The sequence below is a fragment of the Arachis ipaensis genome, chromosome B10 (genome assembly GCF_000816755.2).
Source record: "Arachis ipaensis cultivar K30076 chromosome B10, Araip1.1, whole genome shotgun sequence".
NCBI classification, from domain to species: domain Eukaryota; kingdom Viridiplantae; phylum Streptophyta; class Magnoliopsida; order Fabales; family Fabaceae; genus Arachis; species Arachis ipaensis.
In genome coordinates this window covers 98,808,860-98,815,351 of record NC_029794.2, presented here as the reverse complement: position 1 = coordinate 98,815,351, position 6,492 = coordinate 98,808,860, and the positions used below count along the sequence as shown (strand labels likewise).

Genomic DNA, 6,492 nt, shown 5'->3' with positions numbered 1-6,492 from the left:
TTTCCTTATTAACTATTTACTATTAAGCCTTTAGTTCGATATCGCGAATCAATTTTATAGAAAATACCAGAAATTTTTGTTTTTATTAATTAAAATCATATAGCAAATATCACCAAGTAATAATAATAATCACATAATTATTAATAATAGTAATATTACACAAAAGAATTTAAATAAAATTCAGGTACAACTCCTATCCCTCTGCATAAAATAAAACCTTAAGCAGTAAGGGCAAGGGAATTCTATGAAAGAAACTCAAGTCATAAACTTAACTCGTAAGTAAATTCTAGAATCGCCCGCAGCTTCAAACTGAATCTTCAAACCTGTGTCACTGAAAGGGTAGAAGATTTTGGGGTGAGAACAAACCACACGTTCTCAGTAGGGAATGAGAATGCCGTAAAAGTAATGATTAACATGCAAATAATTAACTTTGCTTAATAAACCATCTTAGTCAAACCTTTTGAAGTACTTTTTAATATTACTTTAGATAAATAATTACTTTCTTTAAATTTCTAAACCCAAAACAGATCTCAATCACAATTTGTCATATTAAATATCTTTTAGCCACATAATTGAATCTCAGTCACAATTGATTCTCAGTCACAACAAACAGGTATTAATCAGTTCTATATATTCACAGACTACTAGCGCAAGTAAGAAACTCAATTCAACAGACAAACTAATCACAATAAAACAAACAACACAATCGCAGAGAAGTAATACAAGCAAACACAACCAAAAGCAAATGCACAACCAATATGATGCATGTCTGTCCTAAGCAGGCCATGAGCTCACGTGTCGGTTTACACCCTACAGCCCGACATTACCTAGGAACAAGTTCCAGATATGGCTTCCCTTTGTGTCGTTAGTGCATGTGTCGGTGGTAAGAATACCACTCCTTCGTGACTACCGGCAGTCGGCGCGAAGCCCGACCCCATTATATACGCACAAGGGGAAACAGTGATCCTCAGTTCATGGGCGTCCCCGAGATCATTTCACAAACAAAACAGAGATCTTCAGTTCGTGGGTTATACCCGAGATCAATACACAATAACATAGCAATCTTCAGTTCGTGGGTTATACCCGAGATCAACATACAACAATTCATGGGTTATTCCCGTAATCAATGATTATCAGTCCGTGGATTTTTCCCGCATATAAAACAAATAACAATATATAGGTTTCCCCGAGATCAATGATCATTCAGTTCGTGGGTACTTCCGATTTTAACGAATTATCAATTTTGCGTTTCCCCCGTAGTTAAACAACTAACAGTTCGTGGGGGTATTCCCGCCTTTTATCATTTTTCATTATCCTTTTCTCAATCTCAACAATCCACAAATCAATCTTCATTCTCTCTTTTCCTTTGAATCCTTAACACATCTTCTTAAACCTTTCTTAACTTTCTCAAGCATTTGTTCATAAAAATCTTAATCCTCATTTCAGTTCATAATCTCTACTTTAACAATCTTAATTCAAAACTAACTTTAGAACTATATTTTTTTTAGTTTAACCCTCTTCAAAAGACTTAAGTAAATCATATATTTTAAATTCACTAAATACTTTTTGAAATATAATCCTCTCATTAAAATTATTCAAATAAAATTCTTCCAAGTTTACTAACTTCCTAAAGACTCAAAAATCATCTCTCTCTTTACTATTCAAATTCAAATATTATAAATTCATCAAACTTCTAAAAAGTAAACCTTTATTTCAAGCTTAAAACATAATTCTTTTCATATTGAATCAATCTCAAAACATAGTTTCTTTCTTAAATAGTTTAATTTTGAAACCTAAACCTTTCTTTGGTAAATCGAATTTAAAATAGAATAATTCTTTTCTTAACTAAATAAAAGTCAGGTAATATAATTTTCCAAATTCAAAAGTTCTAAAATAACTTTTCAAATAAAACCTCAGATTTTTTATAAAATTTCGGCAGCACCTCCCCTAAAACTCGTACTTAACCACCCTTACGGGTTCCCTCTTTCCCAACAAATCACCAGCCCTTTTTATCAGCAGTTTTCACAACAACAGAATCTCAGTAATCAATTCATCATAAATCAGTTTAACAAATCGACATCCTAACATTAATTAAAATCAAAGTTTTCATAAACCGTTCTTTAAAAGTGAATCAAGCCAGCTTCGAAAATTCATAACTAATACTCCAAACCCATCCTTTCATATTTCCAATTATTCTTAAAGTTATTTAGTTATTAGCAAAGTTACCAATTTATTCTAAAGATCATACTTTAAGAAAATACTTTAGTAATCAACCTTCAATCCTTTAACTGTTCTCAAAATCAACTCTGGTTAACCTTAAATCAACAATAACAACCAACTCAACATAATCAACTAAAATCTGAATTTCCAACAACTCTGAAATAATCAGAAGGCAGTCACAATTAAACCATTATCACAACAATTCCAAACCGAGCACAAGCTTGAATCAGTTCAACACTCAGTACAATATTATCCAGTCAAGTTAACATATCCAGTAACCAATTTCTCAAACAAGCTTGCAACAATATCCACCATCATCAATTGCATTTCAATTTCACAACTAAATCAAGAAATCAGCATAACCAGGAATTCGAATAATTAGTCACTTTCACATAATTCAATCATGGCTCACAAATCACAATTCACAGCCTCAAATCAAAATCAGTTTTAATACCACACCAATCTTACTCCCACAACCTCCTTCCAAACTTAATTCCACCAACCAATTTCTCATAACAAAACCATACATTCACAGCAACAATCCAAACTCAATTCATCAATTATCCATTCAACAGCTTTTCAATAATTAACTCAGCATATTTCAATTTAATAAATTACACTAAATTAATCATTATCCACAATAGCATCTAATTTCAATCACAGTTCAGAATAATCACAACTAACTAATTTCAAATGCATTTCAAGTCATTCATGTCAATTAAGAAATTCTTAACTATTATTAACCATTTGCACTTATCCAATAACTTTGTAGGCATTCTAAATTAAAAACGTTAAATCCCCTACCTCAATTAGCCGTAATTGAAGAATTTAAACGCGGTAAACCCAATATTACGAATCCACAGCAGCAGCTGTGCTCCATCAAATCCTAGCACCTGTTCTTAGCTTCGGTGGTGACTTAGCAGCAGCCTCCAAATAGTGCCGGCAGCTACCTCCAGTAACGGCGGCGGCAAGGTAATTTACAATAATCTCTTTATACAATACAAACAGTTTCAGGGACAAGCTTCAAAGTAGAAACAAATTGGTAGGACAAGGAAGCAGAAACAGGGGGCAGAGCTTACCAAAACAGTAGTGGTTCTAATGGTGGTTTCCTGGGCAGCTCGAATGTTGGTTCCTGGTGGCAGAGAGCTCCGGCAACTCACAGAACCCAGAGGCAGAGGCAGAACAGGGGATAAAAATGAGCACTGACATGGATGGATTGCTTCAGAACCAGAACAATATCCTCAGCAAGCTCCAACGACCTTCCCGGAGACAGCTACGGCGGCGCGGTGGTTTGGCGACGGCAACCCGCGGTGACGGCGACAAGGCTGGTCGCGGGCTTCTCTTCTGCGTGCGTCTCTCTATTCTCCGTCGGTGACGCGTGACACAGTGGCTCTAAGGCAAATCAACGGCGACGGTGAACAGGACGTGACGGCGGCCACCACGGTGACAGCAGCGATGGCAGCAGTGTTGCTTTTCTCTCTGGCTGTCGCGTTCGCTCTCCCCCAGACCCGATCGGTGACTGACCACCTTCAACGGCAAAGGAGCGAGTGACGGCGGCGGCAGAGCTGAACGGCGACAACATGGGCTCCACGGTGAGGAGCGACCAAGGTCACGCAAACCCCGCGAAGACGGCGGCGGATGCGAGGCTACTTCGCGGCGGCGACTGCACGATGGTGACAGCAACTGGAGCCTGAACGGCGGCGAGTTGGACGCGGTTCCGGGCAGCGCAGCAACATCTCCTTCCCCGGCGTTCTCCCTGGACAACCATGGCGGCGCGACCCTCTCTCTCTCTTGTCCGTTCCTCGCTCTCTCATCCTCCCTGGTGCAACATGGCGGCGCGGCAGCAGTGACGCCCGCCGGCGCCATCCTTCCTCTCTTCTCAGATCGACAGTCCCTTCCCCAGTTTTCCCCCTTGCTTTTTGCTTTTCTTTCTTTCATAAAAGGAAATCTTGTATGCGTTGCTGCTGAGGCAAGGAAGAAGGGTTGGGGTGTGGCTGTGGTAAGGGGTGCTAGGGTTAGGGTTTTCAATTTGGGAAATTAGGATTTCCGAATGAATTTGGGGATTTTAGGATTTAGGGTTAGAAATTAGGATTTTATAAAAGAATATGGATATATATGAATAGATATTTTGATAAAATTGGAGGGTAGAGTAATTTTAAAATTAAATGTACTTTATTAAAAATATTTAGAAACCTTATTTATCAACATATTGCTAAGTTCAATCAATTATTTCTAATTTAAAATATAAAATGAACATATTAATCATATTTTTATAAAATATAGTTTTAAACTCAATATTAATTATTCAAATCAAATGGTATAATTTTTCATTATTTTTCTATCACCGGAACATTAATTTCAAATTGTAAAATAACTAATAATAAAAATTGTACAAAAATATTAATTGACTTAAACTTAAAGTATTTATAAATATCAATCTAATTATTTTTAATAAAATCATTTTCTAGGAGTTCAAATTAATAACATAATTTATTCAAAATAGAATTAAATTATACAATTCTTCTTATTTTTCAATTATCAAAATTATAATTTTAATTATACTAAATATCTAATAAAGATTATATAAAAATTCTAATTAATTTAAACTTCAATTATCATGAAACTATATTTAATTACCTTTAGTAAAATAATTTTCTTAAAATAAGATTATCAACAAATATAATAAATCACAAATAACTAATCATTTGATTTTCAAAAACTAGGGTTGTTACAAACCACCCTTAGAACCACAACCATTCCAACTTTATCACTTTCAAAATTCTCTTGAGCTACTACCTCCCTATGTACAAAGCCAAGATCCTTACCTTCATGATTATCCTTTTCAACCTTCATCAATCTAAGCCCCACCTCCATGTGATAACTGATCCACATAAGAAGCAATCCAATTATTTATCCAAGAGCAAAAAGAATCCCAAAACAGGCAAGACACTATCATGGCTACCTTAACCGAAACCTTAACTCGTCTAGCCTCACTTCGCTCATACGACTGTCAAATTACTTTCGTAGATGAATGTAAAGAATCAAGCAAAGAATGTTGGGTGGATGCAAGCTTGAACCCTCAAGTGAAAGAAGAGGAGTTAATGAATGAAACACGACAAGTGATGCATGAGCATCTTATACCCTTTTTCTAGTTATTTTTACATTGTTTTTAGTTAGATTTCAATTACTTTTACTTGATTTTTGTGCAAAATTCATCTTTGGATACTACTTTGAGTTTTTCTTGTGTTTTTATGGTTTTAGGAGAAATTCAGAGCAGTTTGGAGAAGGCTAGAGCAAGAAACAAAAATACTGTCGGCTCCCCCCTGGGCGTTGAACGCCAGGTAGGTGGGCATGAAGTCAGAGGCGTGCTTCCCTTCTAGGCGTTCAACGCCCAATCCTGGCGTTGAACGCCACCTTACTGTCCATTTCACACAACAATTGGGCCTCCAAGTGGATTTTAGCACTTATTAGTATTATCTTATTTTATCTTTGTAATTTTTTATTAAAAATAATATCTTTTAGGTTTAGCATTTATTATTAGGTTAGTATTTAAGGAGAAGATCACTTAGGTTTATGAGATCTTCCTCCTCCCGCACTTTTGAGAACCTTGTTTTATTTGTAAGTTATGAGCAACTAAACATCTTGGTTAAGGTTAGGAACTCTATTTATTTCTATGGATTAATATTATTACTTTTCTATTTTAATATATGTTTGATTCAATTCTAAGGTGTGTCTCGTTCTTAATCTAATGAAACTGGGTGAAATGGAAGTATGACCCCTTTTTTCTACATGAGTTCTGGTGATACTCTGACCCAGGTCACCTGAACTACAGCTTGAGAACACACCTCCTAGACGGCTAATCCACAACCTGTTGGAGACATGGGAACATCTGTTCAGCCGGGATCTGGGGTGATTAGGGCCTTTGTGGTATAAACTAGTTTTCTGAACTTCACCATCTAATTCAAATTGAATGACCACGGAAGTGGCGTTTGATGAAAATCAGAGGAGATTAAATTGCTAAAGAATTAGGGTTTATTCTCTTACAGTTTGCCATAGAATGAATCATTCATTGTTAAAATAGTTAGTAAGAAGTTTTAATCCGGAAAGATAAACATCTCCAAGACCTTAACTGTTTTCTTATTATTGATTTTACACCTACCTTTAATTGTTCTTTTTATTATCTTGTTTCATGCGTTTTCAATAATAACTCTCTTTACTGTTCGCCTAACTAAGCCCAGCAAGATAACTACTGCTTGCTTAATCTGACAATCC

At 35.9% G+C, this 6,492-nt stretch overlaps 1 long non-coding RNA gene across 1 annotated transcript; it reads right to left on the bottom strand.

The window, feature by feature from the left end:
* On the bottom strand, positions 257–4,290 carry LOC107624409. The gene is made up of 3 exons (XR_001616880.2): positions 3,300–4,290; positions 3,025–3,209; positions 257–331 (listed from the first exon to the last, which is right to left on the bottom strand). It is a non-coding gene; the product is annotated as an uncharacterized LOC107624409 (long non-coding RNA).